We start from the raw sequence: 20,360 nt of genomic DNA, 5'->3' as shown, positions 1-20,360 counted from the left end.
GTTGACAGTGTCGCGCTGTCGGACGCTGCAACGATCCTTTATTTATTATGAAATTATTCCATTACATATATGAATACATTGTTGTTGATGTCGTCTCTGTGTAGTAATGGTCTACCGCAATGTCAAGTGCAACGTTCTACATTTTATAAAGTACTACAATGTTTAATCCCGATTAGACCAAAACACGATGGTTTAACACTCTCATGTCACAGTTAAGTAGTCTGAACCTACCTTAATATAATAAATATGCAAGGTGTAAGAGGTCAATGTTCATGGAGCTTAATAGTAGACAACAAAAGACTGCATTTATAGAAGACTCAAGTGGTACATAATCAAGGCTTCGCCGATATTATGCGGAGCAGTATCAATTAGATCACTTACTCCTATATCGATTTTGGACTAAGTGTAAATCTATTGTTAAAAAAATTGTCTATATTTATGGTTTGAAATTCAGGGATTTACAAATATGCTACTTGACTCTTTTTTAAAGTTTGTCTTATATTATTGCTTACTGTCCAATTAACCGAAAAAAAATATCACTATATTTTATTATGACTTATAACCGCAAGAAATATTTTTAAAGAATTATTTTACGTAATCAGGCAAAACCAACATCAGCCATGTCATCTATAGATTTTCTGTGAATAAACTCATTCAGTGCGAAAACAACACTTTTGACAATTTAAGTACGAGGCATAAAGGTCATTACGTCAGTGATTGATTTGACATGAATTCTACGACGTCACCACACGGCCGAGAGCGTTTTCGGTGACCAAAATTAAAAAAAATATATATTCACATTTTTTAATTAAAAATACGTAGTCATCGTACACATTTAATACCCAAAATCATTAAATATTGGTTTCTTATGTCAAATATTACAGAAGACAATCATTTATTGTGCCAAATTAGATGAGTCTAGTAGCCTATTGAAATGAAGTCAGTCTGCTTCAAACCATTTATTATTCGTCTAGCCTAGTGCAACATTTATTTAAAGAGCCTTGGACTAGTTCGGTTTATGTCTCGTGGTGTTACTTGCACTCGAAGAATCTGATTTATGACTAAGACAAAGCATTTGTGCATCTGACGTTTACAAACTCGTTGGCGACTTGAAGATTTATCTAGATCGAGGTATGCACCCGACATAAAACACCGAAGTTTAGATTAAATTTTCATGTTTGTTGTGTTTTTCATGTTCCCTTGTCAGCTATGTGGCAAAGTATGTCGCTCTCGCATAGGTCTGTTTACTCTGTTTAGCCATTAAAATCGATGTATCTCGGACATTGCACCATAAGTCGTCTGAAATAGACGCTAAGACCAGTAGTATCTTTTCATGGTACTTAAATATTTCTAAATTTTCAAAAGTATTATTATCAGGGCCCGTAACTTTCATGCCGCTGACATAAATTTGACGTCACCCTGCACATAGGATGATTCAAGAGTATTAATCATTATTCATCAATCATTTTAATCATGACTTCAAAACTAATCTATTCATACATGAAATAATTAATACCTACTTGATACGTGAAAATTAAATTAAATTATTTGTTTACTTTTTTAAATTCATTTTATTAAATATGTTTGTTACCATATTTCAATAAATTATTAAAATAAAACAAATTGTTTCCTTTTCGTTTCACGTATCAAGTAAGTAGGTATTAATTATTCCACGTATGAATAAGAATCTTACCTTTGAAGTTATTTGTACATGATAAAAATTGATTAATGAATAATGATTAATTATTACAATAAAAATATTTGAATCATCCTATATGCAGCGTGACGTCAAATTGATGTCATCGGCATGAAAGTTACGGGCCCTGATTATTATGTTTATAAATGAATTGAACATAGTGATTTCTTTCATCATCTTAAGTCTTCGAGATATCAGAAAGAATGGATTTGCAAATAAAATTACCTTTTAATTAGGTATTACTTGCCTATTTAATTATGAAAATGACACAAGTTTAAAATTACTCATAATCCGAAAACCGATATGTATCTCTAAATCAATGCGTTTAATAAAATCACATTGGTGCTTCTACTTATCAAAGAAAACTCGAACATTCAAAATGAAAACTTAAAAGCACGTGTTAACAATGAACCTATTCATTAAAAGTTTAAACATGATTGTTTGAGCGAGTAAACATGGCCTAGTCTCAGATAAATGTCAAATCTCCCTCGGAGCAAGCGAGTCCTCTTTCAATGCGGACTAAGTGGATGGAGCTAATCTAGCGGGACAAGGCAATATTGTATATGACATTATCGTATAACTAGAACGACTCTATTGTAAAAATGAATCACAATGCTTAGTTTTATCGATGTTGACACAATAGACTTCAATAAAAGAGTTCACTAGACAAACTATTGTCATCATCTTTTTTCAGATTCTTAAATATAGGTCAAGTCGAGGGTTATGTTTTTTTTTAAAGGGCGATTTAGTAACGTTTTACTTTGAAAAATCGATTAGAAAAAGGGTTCATAATAGCGACATCTGTAAGTACATATTTTGAGTGAATAAGAATAAACGAACTTTGAGCATATCCCTTAAAATAGTATCGGTATTTATATACTCCTGTCTTCCAACCCGGATAGTTACAGTAATTATTATAAAGCGGGACGAGACTTTATAAATTAGAGATACTTATAGGTCGTTTTCAATATAACAAAGGCAAACCATGACTGCGCGCCATTTTATCGACATTGCTACAACATTTCACCAGGCGGTAATGAACGTGGAGTATAAAACCCCTAATAACCCGGCTTGCACAAGTAAAACAAGCAACTAAATGTTTTATGATGACGTTCAATCTCCTTTGAAAATATAAGCAAAAAGCAAGTGGTTCTGGGAAACCTGTAAACGGGGAATTGACAGAGATTAATTAACTGCTCAATAATGACGGAACAGTCTTATCTGACGCAATTGATCCGGTAGATTAATAGAGCCATTTTCGCCGGAGGAAATTTACTTGTCATCCGGACGTGCTGGGCGGAACAATGGGGCAAACGCAGCTCAAGTTATTATTAAATAGTGAATACTTATACACATAGAAAGTAGGTATATATGTATTTATTATTTGAGGGGCTTGTGATGGCTTGTCACAAATTTCAAATTTTGCGGACTACTTGTCCCGATTCAAAATCTTACTTTATCGCTGTGCCTTTCAGATTAGCACGGATTAGATAGATAGATAGAATACTCTTTATTGGCACACCTCAGCAAAAGATACAGTGGAGACAAAACAAATGATTATAAATAGAGGCAGACAACAGGCGGTCTTATCGCTAAAGAGCGATCTCTACCAGACAACCTTTGGGTAGCGGAAATAACAAACATAATCAAAAAGAGTAGGTGCTTCGAAAAAAAAAATCATAATTATTCTAATGTCCAACACACAAATTGAATAAACATACACATATAAGAGAATATAAATAGACTTACATAAACAGACAGGACAGGATTAGACAATATGTAAAGAAATATATTTTTATGTGACTGTTTATTGTATAATTTAGCAAAAGACTTGTAAACAATTTTTTTTAAAGTGTATAAAGTCATAGTCAAAACAATCGTTTACGATTATTATTGAAAGTACCGTAAAAAATACCAAAGCTTCGTTTAAGGGTATATATTCGAATTTCAATGCAACGAATTTCAATCAAAAAAAAGTTTAATTTTACGTGACAGCAATACATACTAAACAGAACTTTAAAGTTGGCATGTTGATGTTGATATTGTTAATTTTAACCCATCTTCCCCGAGATCATAGGGTCAACGTGTTCTATAAACGTCGAACCTACTTTGCCTAACGTATAAAAACTTAAAACGTAACTGTAATGTAGGTAATCCTATAAGGTATGTACATGTACTACAACTACAGACTTTTCGGCTCTTTACTTTTTAAGCTCCCAGTTACAAATTGTTACATTTATACGACACTCACAGCCAACAATACGTGAAATATTCCCCATCGAGTGCTCCCGACATCTTACGATATTCGTGAATCATGCTCGTCGCGACACACTTCGCTTCAGCGGCGCTGACTCGTAAAGCCGTGCTGTTTGATGGACGCCGTAAAGTGTGACGGATTTAGGAAATAAAATAACGCTTTTGAGAGAGACACGGTGTTATGCTTACACTTACCTGTAAGAGAAAAACAATAATGAGCTTTATTGTTTTATTTCTTCTGAAATGGTTATTTTCATTCATGGTGAGGCGTCACTGTTTTCGTAGCAGTTAACCGTAGCGCGTAGATTTTTTTAGGTTATACTTACATACATAAAGGGAGCCTCCGTAGCGCTCTCTCTCTCTCTGTTGATAAGAAAGGTATTACAATAATAATTATAAAATTACGGACAGTCTGATACACTATAAAGATTCCGTTTTTTCATCGCACGGAACTTTAAAGAGCTAATAAAAAGCGTTTTATCCGAACAACCGTTTCACTGGAAATGCAACGCAGAAATACTTGGACAGCTTCAACACCTACATACATAACACAGAGTTTTATTGATAAAATTTGTATTTAAATACGCTAAAATATATTTCATGTGGTTATGAAATAGTATTCACTATATTTAAGTACAAATTACACTGTTGTCTACCTATAAACACATATTTAGGAACTGTTATTAAAGCTTCTTCGTTCGTTCATTTTTCTTTCGTAAATTTTATTTTACTACTGCTGATGCTGTGAATTACGCGTAACTAGTTACCTACCCCATGTTTTAAGTGTGTGTTATTACCTCTAGTAACTCTAGTAAGGTTAATTGTTTAATTGGGAACTAGGTTTTCCTTGTTTATTTATTAATTATTTACCTTAACCGAGGAAAGTATTTGTAGAAGGTATTTAGTAATAAACCTGCGATCTAAACTTTTCAAATAAAACCAATGAGTCTGCTTGTTTACGTACTTTGTTGTTCCACCCGCCCTTTCTTTGTCCAAATCAAACTTCGTACTGTTCTTATAGTAATTTGTGGTCGTTTGTTCAGACTATTTTCTTTATTGGGGTTTGGGAAATTTGTTGTTTTGAGATTCTTAACTTGATCCGGTTTTATGATTATTTAGAGAACTCGCAGAAATAACAAGGATAAGTTCGGTCCCGGTTACGAAAGGTTCATTATGTATAATGTAAACAGAAAGCTTAGCTTTGTAATTTTAATCTCTATCTCTAGATGAATTTAAAAATAGCTCTTGCTCTTGTTATACTAAAGTAGGTAGAACACTTGAAATCTTTATTCAAAATGGAATACCTAAGAGTTATAAAATCACTTACCTAGCACGACGTATTTCTTAAAAAAGGAATTAGTTACTTAATCAACATTAAATAAAATTGTGACAGCAGCTGTTCTATAACTGTGTTAACATTTTCATACAAACAATTTTAACATACGAGTGTGTAAGTATCGTTTTTGTACCATACTCATTGTCGTAGTTGTCTTTGCGATTACGCCCCTAGCGTAGCGTGTAGTGGTAAATGTATGAAGTTGAACTCTCAATCACTCTCAATAATCAAACGGTCAATGTTTAAACAGGCCGCATGTGAAGGTCAGCACACTTCGGGACGATACTACGTTGTCGCCACTTTTTTTTTAATTTCTACTTTTTTTGGTCAGACTGTAACAATGTGTCGGTTTAAAATTCGTCAAATATTGCAGTGCTGTCACATTGAAAATAACTAAGAAGCTTAATTTTAGCTTGCCCTTTATGTGCACGAATTTAATATTCATTGTAACACAGTAGTTTGTCTCGCGGGAACCGTGAACTGTAAAATTATGCATCAGTAAGTATGTTGTATGTATTACCAAGTGCATACGCAAAGTACGCATTTTAATTAAGTAAGTACCTGTTTTGTATTATTGGGAATTATTACTTTATTGGATTCGGATGAAGCTCTATAATGAAAGGTATTTAAATATCAAAAGGACTTACCCAAAGCCAAAATAAATAAGTACCTACCTTCCCTATGATCTTTGGTACAGTTCAGATATCAAAGAAAAATTAACTGTCTCTTCAATATTTACATACGTATGTATATAAATATTTACATATGGGAATCTCCTGCATATCATAATTAATTTTGGGTTGCATGTCTTTATGTTTTTTTTCAACCTTTTATGAATAAAACAAACTTTTGTAAAATTAATAAAAAGGTAGCTTGTTTTAAGAAATACGCTTCTTTTTATATACGCGAACATACTCATTATCAGCTAGTCTTTTAACTAAAATACTGCCCTACTAACTACCCTAGCGAGACGTTATGTTGTGCGATGAAACGAGTTGCGAGGTACTGATTCACAGAAGACCCGTTAAAGCCTTTTAACTATTTCAGTGCTGTCGTTGACGCTAATGAAATTTCGGGGTAAAGTTTCCTTCACCTTTTGTCTTTGCCTTCACTTTTATGTGCTTTTGTCTAAGCAGCTCCATTATTCTTAAACTTGCCGAAAAATTGTACAAGTCTTAAATTTCTTTTATCATATTGATTATTGATTCTCTGAAATATTAAACACGAGGCGTTGATACTTCCAAATGACCTTTTCGTGTTCGATAGATTGATTTGTATTTTATGCATGAAAGAAAGTATACTTATACCCGTACTGGAGTTTTGTACGAATTCATAGGCTCTTGCGAATTTCGTTCCAATTTAGATGCTCTCTGATTATTGGATTATTTTGGGTTTCACTGAGGGAGGTCGACCCTGTCAGGTTTCAATATGTCCTCATTTAATTATTTTGTGTAAACCAATTTTATGGTTCATAAGGTCGCTTAAACGATTTTATGAGAATGTAGACAGCGTTAAATGTCGTTTGATAATTATACATGTAGGTGATTTTTGATTGGTTTCTGTATTTCCATAATTATCACTATATGTATCTTTATTCGTTAATATTTCCATTTACATACATACATACATACATACGATCACGCCTGTATCCCATAAAGGGGTAGGCAGAACACATGAAACTACTAAAGCTTCAGTGCCACTCTTGGCAAATAAGGGAATGGAAATAATATTTCCATTTAATTGGTTGAATACCGCATTGATTTCACTTACATAACATAGTTCTTATATATTTCAATCCGATAACCATAACTACGTGCATACGATAGCGAGCTATCAATATCATTCATCACATGCACATTGAACTGATCATGTTTATTCAAAATCCATTCACTCTTTTCGATCATACATCGACACAGATCGGGGATGCAACGCCTCGCTCGAGGACCCGGGAAATTTCGTTAGACGTATTCAATAAGCATTCACTTCATCGATATCAACGATATGTGATATACACACACGTGATATATTATGACACGTGACGTCTGTACATGCCTCTAGCCGTGTTGGGTCATATTACCTAAACGAGCAGTAAGATATTATCAGACAATTCAGAATCGTGTAGGTATCAATCAAATAACCTTATTAGTTTAAAATGCCTATATACCTTGTTAATAAAATGGTAGTAATTCACCACGAGTTAGAGTTCAGTTTAATCCAGGTGAAACTAACAGGTCAATTTTCAATCCAATCATAAGATCAGTTCAGGATCATCATTTCCTCCAGCTAAAACTGCTAAAACGATGAAACAACTAAAAAATTACTTCAATTGACTTTGCCATTCTTGTGAATAAAATGCAATCCTATTTATTTTTGAAGGATGTACATAAGTAATACTTAAACACCACCACAAACTGATTTTCATCATTGTAAGTATCCCTACGTTTTTTTTTCTATTCCTATAAAAAGAGTGGTTTACCAAAATAAAAATAACACGTACCTAGGAACCTAGGAATACAGATAGGAACAGGAATAAGGTGGTATTTAGGTTACACCTTATTGTCACTGCTATTGAAGGGAGAAAAACTACTGCTTTAAACCCTCTTTTGTTTGTAACACAGACCAACCCCTATAGACATCTATTACAAGACGACTCGCGGTCGCCAGCCTTCCTAGTATTTGCACTGATATAAGCGCGGGCGCTCGCCGTGCCCGATCAGTATCGACCAAGTAACAGACCCGAAAGCAGCGCGTGTTTTTCGCACAAAAAAATTGGAAAAGGGTATTTTGATGCCTTAAAGATGTCCACCTGTAGTGTGAAATGGTGTGGAAAGGTAACAAGAAGCTCAAATTTAAAAACAGACGGCATTACATTCCACAAATAAGTCATATTTATAATTTATTCAGAGCCGGCATAGGTCAACTTACATTGGCCACTTACGCGTCAGTAGAGGGACAGTCATACTTCTGTCCCTTTTCATCTGGCGCGACTGCCCGCCGTCCTTGAAACGGCCAATCACAGCGCGCTTAACACATTCCCCGCCCGCTCCTCGCACCCCAAACACTGGTGACTCGTATCGCGAACCAAATATACAAGACTGCCACTCTATAGGAGGTTCTCTGTGGTTTGTAAGCAATGCTAATGTAGGGCATGCCCTCACGGGTCCCGAGACCCATGTTCCATAGTGCCGAGCGAGCGACATTATTGCGATATTTACGACCTGTCTATAGCAGTTGGTGGTGCTGCCGCCAATGAAAATACGAATTCCATTTAAAAGCACGTAATTGGATCTCGTGGTGGTATTTTAAGGTCGATAAAATTTTATTTCACAATGTGCTTTTAACGTTTTTAGGAAATTTGAACGATTTGAAATTACTATCTGTGAATAATTTTTAGCTAAACGTCTCTTTATACAAGTAATCGTGGACATAGAGGATTTTAGTAATGTTAGTAGGAAGGTAGCATTACAAGTACAAGTACAAACAAACCCGTGTGGGCGAGCTTCAAGGGCGAAGTCAAATCAAAACTTTATTTCGATAGGTGGTGTCATTCTTGATGACTTGCAGATTTGTAAAAATCGAAACATTAATATTATGACAATACTTATGATCCAAAGCATACGTTTAAACTTTTTATAGTCTGACAAGCTGTGGCTGTTAGTTAATTATGCTCGTAATCAACCGAAATAGTGAATTCTTAATGAGTCGACAAGTCTACAATAGCTTACATTTTGATTTAATAAATTATAGAGTATGAAATGTTAACTATAACGAAATTTGGTCTTTCATTCAATTTTATGTTTAATTCCACCCCACAATAGGATTAATTACGTTAAAGGCATTAAGTCCTGAACTACATATACTTATGTGTATAATTTGTAGAGAAACCTATAATTTAATAAGTCTTCTAATATTGATTGCTCGACTCTTCGAAGCAAGTACGTAAGTTACCTACACGTTATTGCCAAGTCATCATTTATACCGTAACATAATGTGGTTGGATTCGTGTATTTTATGGTATAAGGCGGCAGTAGACTGGCATATGTAATGTGCCTGTAATGCGCGCTCACGGCGCCGCACGAACTAGCAAGATGTTCTTTATGGGAATTTAAGAGCTCCGCGTCGCATATTTAGACCTGCCGTTTATAAGGTTTTCTTTCATCCACATCAATAAACTCTGAACAGTTTCAACTGTACGTGTTGCAGGTACATGACTACTAGTCCTGAAATGCTGCACTGGGTTTTCAATTTCATTGTATGCTACAAATACTTATCTAATGCTCAATAAGTTGCATGTACTTTTGAATTTTATGGAAACAAAGTTTGATATAAGGTACAGCGGGGCAAATCTCGACCGGTTATATATGTTAGCACAGAATATATAATAGTACAAGATGTTAGGCATGTTCAGTGGATACATGTAGAACTCAACATCATAGTGTAATTATGGAGAAAATGGACCAGTTACAATTGCCCCCAGTCGAGGTTTGCCCAGCTGTACCTTATGACATTTTTATTATTTTATATCACATGTGCTACCCAAGGTAGTACGCTCAATTTCTCACTGCTCAGTCTTAAATTACAAGGCAAGTAGGAAGGTACTATAAAAATAAATACAAACGTGTGTGTTCATCCAGTCTATGACGCTGACGCTATTATGCATTCGGCAACATGAGCTATAAAAATCAAAATCATAACTTGCAAAAGGAATTCGAGATTCTCATCGTAAATGCGTTGCAGACGGGTGTCGATCGACACTTCACGTAGCTGAAAGAACAACCAGCGGAAAGCTATAAAAGATGCCAATAAAAACGGGAAAACAACAAGCGATTATTGATTTCTAGTGTTTACGGAAATATTTATGACTAGCTTTTACCCGCGGCTTCGCCCGCGTAATAAAAGTATTCATTAAGATTTTCATTTGGATCCGTAGGGACCGTAGGTTTCTCTGTAGGTATATTTATCTGCGATTATTTCGATTGCACATAATACTTTTGCTTGCAATGATTGTAGAAATATTACACAGCGTAGGTAATTCTATATACACTGGGGAAACCTTTATAAACATCCCACATATATAGCCCGTATTTCGACACTATGATCGGTGGGTAAAAAGTACTTTTTTCTATTATCCCTTACAATTTTTTACATTTTGCTTATACTTATCGCAAACGTAATCTTCAAGCAAGCAAACAACGATCGTCTTAGAGCACATTGATTGTAAGAGACCGCCGACCGATTATCCGTATCCCGCTAACGATACCCATATTATCCGTATCCGTATCCGTATCGCTATCTCTATCGCTATCGCTATCGCTATCGCTATCGCTATCGCTATCGCTATCGCTATCGCTATCGCTATCGCTATCCCTATCGCTATCCCTATCGCTATCCCTATCGCTTTCCCTATCGCTATCCCTATCGCTATCCCTATCCCTATCCCTTATCAAGATGTTTAATGATATAACACTTTAAATTCTCGCGCTTTGTACACATATTTAAATTCACATACAGGTCGAACGCGATTAATTAACATTATTTTTACCTTTTTTCCCAACGTTTCGGCCAGGTTGCACTGGCCGTGGTCGCGGAAGACTGACGTCCCAGCAAAATGTCACCGGAGATGTAAACAACACAAAACTACCCGATATTAATTTATATAAATGTTCGGGGTAGACAAATAAATATAATCTACCCGCTTTTAGTTAATGTTTATTTCCCACCATGTTTATTTTAAAGGTAAAAATAATGTTAATTAATCGCGTTCGACCTGTATGTGACTTTAAATATATGTTTAATGATTTCTTATCAAGTGCTAAAATATAAAGTTTCATGGTTTTATCATTTAAAATTAAGAAATCCCATACAAACTTTCAACCCCTTCATCCCTTTTTTTCGAGATAAAAAGTAGCCTATGTTCTGTCTCAGGGTCTAAAGATTGTCTGTTCCAAATTTCATCAAAATCGGTTGCGTGGTTTAAGCGGGAAAGCGTAACAGACAGACAGACAGACAGACAGACAGACAGACAGACAGAGTTACTTTCGCATTTATAATATTAGTATGGATAGTATGGATAGTATGGATAGGTGTGTACCGCAAATATTCCTTTGTTGATGTTGAACGCGATTTGTGAATTGATTTTGGATACGAGTAAATATAAACGTTTTAAAGTGAGGCAGAAAAGTTATCAAGCCGATAAAGTTCGTTTGTCCCTTTCTATCACACCAATACGTCGGAAAGGGACAAACAAACTTTATCGGCTTGACAACTTTAGAGTACGTTTAAGAATAAGGGGGTAAGTATTAATATTAAATACAACGAAAATTGTATTTTGTGCGAGAATGGACTATAACTCCTCATAAGTAACTAATGTACCTACGGGACACAGATAAATAACAAAATACTGAAACTGTTAATTTTCTCAAGTGAGTAAGTATTTACATACTTGTAAGGTAACAAGTCGTTTAATTTCTCTTATCTGCTTTATTTTTGATACCGTTACTTTGTACTACGCCGTTGAGACATCCCAATAATCATAAATTCATAATAGCGACTTACGATAACTACTTAATACGCTCTTTATTATTAACAAATACTTAAGTCGTCGTCACATAATACAACGAAACCCTTTTCTTGCATAGTAAGTATAGAAAATACATTTACTTTTAGGCCACACGGAAAGTGCAGAGGTAGGCCTCTGGGGCGCGATAGCAAGCAGCCTTAACGAGTTGAGAGAGAGAAAGTTCCCGCCCAGAAATATAGCAAACTTCAGCGCGGCGGCGCGGCGGTCCGGTAAATCGTAATTTCCCGGCCTGCTGATATCCCGCACTCACCTATACCCGCATTACAAGTTTTGTTCCATATCAGTTCAGAGACTTAAGTGCTTTATGTAAAATTTAATAGTGCTTACTTAATACATGTATGTACAAGTATAATATTTAAATAATCGTTCGTCTATTAATAGGCCACTTGACCATTTTTTAAAGTTTGTCTTATATTATTACTTACTGTCCAATTATCCAAAAAAAATATCACTATATTTTATTATGACTTATAAACTGCAAAAAATATTTTTAAATAATACTTTTACGTAATCAGGCAAAAACAACATCAGCCATGTCATCTATACATATTCTGTGAATGAAGTCATTCAGTGCGAAAACAACACTTTCTGACACTTTAAGTACGAGGCATAAAGGTCATTATGTCAGTGATTGATTTGACATGAATTCTATGACGTCACTACACGTCCAACACCTATTAACAATTATGATTAAGTAGGCACTTGTACTTTCGATATACTAATTGCTGGCAAGCTTCACCGAAGCTCTGTGAAAAGCTTAAATGTTTCTTTGTTCTACGCGGAGTTTCATCTTCATAGCCTTGAGAAGGAATAACGGGGCTTCTTTTAACGTTTATTCATTCATAGGTAGATTAAACTCTTTTAAGAAGAAATCAAATTACACTGAAATTGCCTTTGTTTTTGGAATTGTACGTAAAAAATAATTTCACGGAACTTTTCCATACAAAGGCAAATTTTAAGGATAATACGTCATTATTTAGCTGTCGAGGTCGCGCGTGTCAGGAACTCTGGCTCGGCCGAGGGCGATCCATCAAATCAAAGTTGATCTCTGTTCAATTTATGAAATGCGATAGTTTGTTTTTCCTGCCAGCCGCTATCATAATGTCATATTGTAATTGTAGAACAAACAGTCAGGACAAAGCCTTTAGTATCACTAAGTTGGAAATCAAACCTGCATACTTTTCGGCAGTTAGCTAATGTACGACTGGCTGACATAAATACACATTCTGTGCCTACATTATTTATGTATCACTATTTAAATCAAATCAACTAAATATTAGGAGTACCGCGGTTATCAAAACGGCTGTGCACAAGAGCCTGATGTACCAAAACATCATCATTAAATTATGGAGGCATTGCATAGGCTACACTTTGGCAGGTTGGTCGCTGAAGTTTGCCTCGATGAGCTGAGTCGGAGCTAAAAGTTGGCACATCAATATGCAGGGGCGTCTGGCTCATGGCCAATCTAGGATACGCCAATTGAATGTTTTGGCCGCTTTAGGTCCTACATGTCCGCGATACAAAACTTATGAGAACTTTATTGAAGTGTCCTTAATACGGTGTCATTCTTGAGCGCTATAAAAAAAAGGATCAATATGGCGGTACTAAATCGTATCTACCATGTGTACATTGGTCTAGGAGTAGTTTTTAAAGTTCTCATTAACGTGGAAGCGAAGCGGGGTATACGCATTAGAGATCGAGATAGAAGAAGTTAATAAAATATTTTGCATTGTTTAACCGTCGCAAATTGAAGGTGGGACGTGGTGGAACATTGTTTTAAAGCAGATGGTTAAAAAATTGTATAAATTTTGAGATTCCGTAAATTATAGTGTAAAGTTATTCTCACCAAACTCTTATGATATGAATTACCTTTATTTGAAGCGTTTACGGACTTCGTCTAGTTTTCACTTACAGAAACTGTCACAGGTTTATTTATACAAATAATTTATTAATAAAAACATAATTGTATAGTGATTGCTCTTAAAGACACTCCTTTATTCATAACCGTTCACTAGAGTTGACAAGCCGATAAAGTTCGTTTGTCCCTTTCTATCACACCAATATGCCGGAAACGGACAAATGAACTTGGTAACTTTAGTGTACGTTTATGAATAAAGGGGTAAGAATTGTTACACATATAAGAGATGATTTATACATATGCCTGGGCTAGGATAGTGTGTTATTTGAATGTAGATTGATGTCAGTACTTTTGCAATTTAATCTACTAAATATTGTGCATTTAACTACCCAATAATGTAAATTGAATATAATTATAATGTGAACTCGAATTGGCCTGTTAGGCGACACATTATTGAGTAGTAATTTGACCTTTAATAATATTAATTGCTTACATTCCAGTATTAATAATTATTGAATCGGAATTCGCTGCACATTTGATCGATGTGATCTGTAATCTGCACTTAATTGATTTAGGGGATCACAGGCTTTAACCCATCCTATCTCAACTTAAGTAAGGTAATGTCACCTCTCACTATAAAAAAATATATTATGAAGTCACGTGTGACAAGGCAAAAGTCGGCAAAACTTGTTCTAGTCTTGTATGCGGTTATACGAAGTAAAAATAAGGTAAGTGTTATCAATATAATTGTGTAAATAACCAATAACTAGGGTAAAAAAAATATGGGGTTTTATTCAATAAAGCAATACATTTATATCAAAACATGAAATTTTCTTTAACTAAAGTTAATCTAACACACAACATATTTACATAAAATATATTTACAAATAGAAATAAAATGGCTTTGCCATAATAATTAGGTACAAACTTAGTTTATTTGTATTCGTAGCTATGCGTGACGACCGGTCTGGCGCAGTCGGTAGTAACCCTGCCTGCTGCGCCGCGGTCCCGGGTTCGAATCCCGGTAAGGGCATTTATTTGTGTGATAAGCACAGATATTTGTTCCTGAGTCATGGATGTTTTCTATGTATATAAGTATTTACATATTATATATATCGTTGTCTGAGTACCCACAACACAAGCCTTCTTGAGCTTACCGTGGGTCTCATTCAATCTGTGTAAGAATGTCCTTTAATATTTATTTATTTATTTATGCGTGTTTTATACGTTATCTCTAAATCTATACTAATATTATCTATATATATTATTATAAATGAGAAAGTGTGTGTGCCTGTTTGTTTGTCCGTCTTTCACGGCAAACCAGAGCGACGAATTGAAGTGATTTTTTAAGTGGAGATAGTTCAAGGGATGGAGAGTGACATAGGCTACTTTTTGTCTCTTTCTAACGCGAGCGAAGCCGCGGGAAAAGCTAGTATGAGATAAATCCTTTTCACCTCACTAGCTCGGAAAGGACTTCTTTATCCTTTAAAAACAGATAGCAAAATCGCATTTTATCCACAAGAGTGCAAAGAATATTTGAAATCCGAACGTGTCATTAGTTACTTTTTTACACAGAGAACCTCCTATAGAGTAGAAATCTTGTATATTTTGTTCGCGATACGAGTCACCAGTGTTTGGGGTGCGAGGAGCGGGCGGGGAATGTGTTAAGCGCGCTGTGATTGGCCGTTTCAAGGACGGCGGGCAGTCGCGCCAGATGAAAAGGGACAGAAGTATGACTGTCCCTCTACTGACGCGTAAGTGGCCAATGTAAGTTGACCTATGCCGGTTCTGAATAAATTATTAATATGACTTATTTGTGGAATGTAATGCCGTCTGTTTTTAAATTTGAGCTTCTTGTTACCTTTCCACACCATTTCACACTACAGGTGGACATCTTTAAGGCATCAAAATACCCTTTTCCAATTTTTTAGTGCGAAAAACACGCGCTGCTTTCGGGTCTGTTACTTGGTCGATACTGATCGGGCACGGCGAGCGCCCGCGCTTATATCAGTGCAAATACTAGGAAGGCTGGCGACCGCGAGTCGTCTTGTAATGGATGTCTATAGGGGTTGGTCTGTGCTTTTTTAAATATAATTTCTTGTAAAGGCATGTCCTAGACAACACAATTTTCTCCCTGTGCTTAAATTGTCTTAACAAATCATGTGATGTGAACGTAAAAATAATTTCATATCGAATTGTATCCGACTAAAAACATTAAATTCAAACAATTTTATAACATGATTTTACCATAAAACACTTGAAATCGTACAAGAAATTGTATTTTTGACTTTTCCACTGTACTTAATACAGACGCACCTTAAGTAACATTGCAATCTCAAAACGCGTGAAACGGAACGCACCCAAATAGATTTTTCTTCTTGATTCTTAATTTGAAACTTTTGTGGTGTCGGTGGATGCATCGTGGAAATTGTAATAAACGCAAATTGACTAATTTCTGTGCAATTACGTTCCAGTTCCAGTTGTTTTTATTGCGTGTTTCCTCGTTTTAGTGAGGTGAAAAGTTATGTGTTACACACGGGATGCAAAGTCATTTTACCTCGTATGTATTGCAACACTCTCTACGCTCAGGATTCTATTTTAGAACTACTCGCTTCGCTCAGGATTCTATTTTCGAACCACTCGCTTCGCTCGTGGTTCAACCATAGAATACATTCGCTAGCTCGTAGTTCAACCCTAGAATCCATTCGCTAGTTCGTGTTGCAATTCCACACTCGGTTAAAATACAACTTTGCTCCCTAAGATTTATTTACATTACAAATAGTACGACTCAACTCTTCAAATAACAATGTATTTAGAGCCAATTTCAAGATATAAATTAATCAATACAGATACCCACATATTTTAAGTATCTACAATATTATATCTACTGGCTACTTACTCCAATTTAAGCACATTAATATTTGTTATTTAAAGCAGAAACCAATCAAATTACAAACAGATGAATATGAGCTGAACGGAAACCCATCGGGAAACCTAGGTGTTTCGATTTGGTGGCGGCGTGTGGACTAAATAGGCCTCATTTAGAATGAGGAGGCACACTCAAAGGTTATGGCAGATGGCGCCACCCTATTAGTCCATGAGAGATACGTGAGAGCGAAGAGATGATATGTATTTTCTCTCTCTCACATATTAATGACAGTGACATGCCTAGACACATGCACAGGCGCCGCCTGGCGGGATAAAATATCAGTGTGCCTCCTCGTTGGAAAAGTTTTATAAGTACTTTTACAATGCGAATTTACCTATAATGAATGCGTCGTATTAGTTCAAAATAGTGTTTCAGTGGTCATACCTCTACCGTAAAAATCGAAAACGTGACGTATCACTTTGTATGGAATTTCCAGCTCGTCGAGAGAGACGATTTGGAATTTATCTGAACAAATGTAAGGAACGAAACGTAATGTTTCCAAATGTACACTAGAATCTCTGATCTTATCACACGAATGAGTTTTCAATATTATTCCAACGCGTCAAATGCAGGTTATAGAGAAAATGCCTTCAGACCGCGTGGAGCAACGCGGCGGCTAGCAGACCAATTCAAACAACTACCGACATCAGAACGATATCGAAAAGATGTCACTTAGCTATAGTGCGTCTCGCTCGCGCCAGACAGCTACGGACAAGCACGAGCGAAATGTACGATATTTGAATGATATATTTTAGGTGTCCGAATAACATTGGTGTAAGTTAGAATCGTCCTGTAGGCTCTTGTTTCTGCTCTCCTAAATGAAACTAGTTTGTATGCTAGTGAAGTTTTTCATAAACTGTTCCAGGCTCAAACCGCGCCAGGCGTCACTGCGAGGAAAAAGTGCAATTAGTATAAGAAGAATGGAAATGAAATCGTTTTGTTCTACTTCATTTATTTAAAGGCAGCGACTGCTCATTCACTTCTTATTATAACGATAATGTGGTTTTGACTCTTTTAGTATTGTAAATATATTAAGGCTTTGCAAAAATACCTACCTACGCTAAAATTAGCTTCTAACTCTTGTGTTCTTAGAATTAGGCTACGGAGCTACGTAAATAGCTAAGTAAACAAATTTTGTTTTGGATCAATATGATACAATTATTTACGTACTGATTAATAATAGCAAATAATAGTACCTATACAGTTTTTATAGCAGTTGCTATATATATTTATTACCTCTGCCTCACTGTGCTCCTCGCGCTGCCCCTCGTGTATAATAAGTATACGTTAATGTTAAATCACAACGTAATAATTGTTTTCTTATCACACTAAAATACTATTTGTATTACAGAAAGAAAAATAACTTGCGTTGTACTATTATATATTCTGTGCTTGCGGTAAGTATTAACCATCAATTATGTTTTGAGTAGGCATTCACTATCATCTCTTAAATAACGTTCGCAAGCTATTGGTGCCATTTTGAATCAAAAGAGTACTATCAATAAAGCCTTATTTCAAATTTGGTTTTATCGGCAATCGAATATGTGGTACCTTTTGGTTGAAAACGTCGCATATAAGGATGTACGTATGAGAAATTAGAATAGAATAGAATAGAATAGAATAGAATAGAAATATTTTTATTCGTAAGCACTTAACAACGATGACAATATAATATACTTACACAAAAATTTACGACACACAAACAAGTAATCATACATCCACACACAGAAAAGTGCCACGAAATGGTCTCATCTCAGCATGTTGCTGGCGACTTCCAGCGCTGGTCTTCCGATGAGGCCATCCGGTGAAACAATCACGACAGGTAACAATTTCAAAATACAATAATAAAAAAATAGATTCAATTAGCCAGCGCCTGTTTGAACATGAGAGCAGTGATCGACGAAGGCGACGGTGTGGGCCGAGTAGGTGAAGGGACTAATACATTTTGTACGGAACCACCTGCATTGATTGGGAGAAAAAATTTAATAAGGATCCCTATTTAGATATATTTTAGTTTAGATTCGTTTTTCATTTAATTTTAAGTTGTTTTATTATTTTTTTAGAGTTAGCTTGTTATTTAGTTTTATTACCTTAATAAAGTTTTGTTTCGATTTCTTAAAATGTCAACATTCGATGAAATTCTTGAGTTAATTGTCAAATATTATTATTGTCTTATTAAAATTATAAATTTAATAGGGATCTACATCCATTAAATAGGAACATATTCGTACAGTGCATGAGCTTTCAAAAAGGCATTTAGGTTTTAGAGCGGTAATCCATACTAATATTATAAATGGGAAAGTGTGTGTTGTGTCTGTTTGTTTGTCCGTCTTTCACGGCAAAACGGAGCGACGAATTGTGATTTTTTAAGTGGAGATATTTGAAGGGATGGAGAGTGACATAGGGTACTTTTCGTCTCTTTCTAACCCCCCACTTCCCTAAAATGGGGGGGGGGGGGGGCGTTTGTATGGAGCATTCCGCAATATTCGAATTACACGCGAGCGTAGCCGCGGGCGAAAGCCAGTATGAGAATAAGGGCCAGTTGCATCAACCACAGTTAATAGACACATATGATTCACATGAAGGTTACGCAGCAGAAGTCTATGGAAATTCCCATACAAAAATTTTACGAACGCTAAATTTGGTAACATTATACGGTTTGACCCTGACAAGTCAGCGTCCATTTTACGATTACGTCCAATTTAACCCGAAAACCGAAGGCCCTTTCGAAGACTTACGGGCTGACATACCTACATTATTTATATCTCCTATACAATTATAAACTGTCAGTACAAAATACATTGTGCGATACAAACTAGAGATTTAAAAACCGGCCAAGTGCGAATTGTACTCGCGTTGCAAGGGTCCCGTACACTACAAGAAGGGCTTAAGCGCCTCCTTTTTAGTAGGAACTTAAGTCATTTTTGCGAATAATCGATATTTTGAACAAAACGAAACAGAAACGAGTTTATATGTAATATTCAAACGCGCTCACACAATTTAAAGAGATTTGGTAACTCCTTGCAGCGGTAGTGACTGAAATTCGTAATTTAAGTTTTTTTCTTTAAGTCCGAATTACGCTTTACTGTAGATTTCTAATAGGTTTTCCTGTAATCTATAGATTGAAAACCATCTCGTGTATTTTTTTGAAAATTTTACGCTCAGTAGTTTCGGAGATAAGGAGGGTGAGGGGGGGGGGTTGGTAATTTTTTGCCTATTTTCTTAAATTACTTGGAAATCACTTTACTAAAAAATATTAAAAATAATATTTTTGAAATTGATATATAACACAATATAGTTCTAGAAACTTTGATTTTTAATTTTCACTTTTACCCCCCAAAAGTGGCCCCTATGATTGAATTTTTTAATTTAAATTACATGTCCATCTTTGGGTAACAGGTTTACATATGTGTGCCAAATTTCAAGTTAATCGGTTCGGTAGTTTCGGAGAAAATTGGCTGTGATCACGGACAGACAGACACACGAGTGATCCTATAAGGGTTCCGTTTTTCCTTTTTGAGGTACGGAACCCTAAAAAGTACCCACAAGTAGTCAATTTTACAGTATACAGTTAAAATCGTATTGTGGTAGTCAAGGTGCAATTATCGTAAGACACCTTTGTTAGCATAACACTAATACAGAGTGGGGCCTGTAACAAAGGCGAAGAATTGAACTGTAGGCTATTCTCCTTATACTGATCAACAT

This window comes from Leguminivora glycinivorella, chromosome 4 (genome assembly GCF_023078275.1).
Source record: "Leguminivora glycinivorella isolate SPB_JAAS2020 chromosome 4, LegGlyc_1.1, whole genome shotgun sequence".
Classification (NCBI taxonomy): domain Eukaryota; kingdom Metazoa; phylum Arthropoda; class Insecta; order Lepidoptera; family Tortricidae; genus Leguminivora; species Leguminivora glycinivorella.
Note: the sequence above shows the minus strand (reverse complement) of the source record.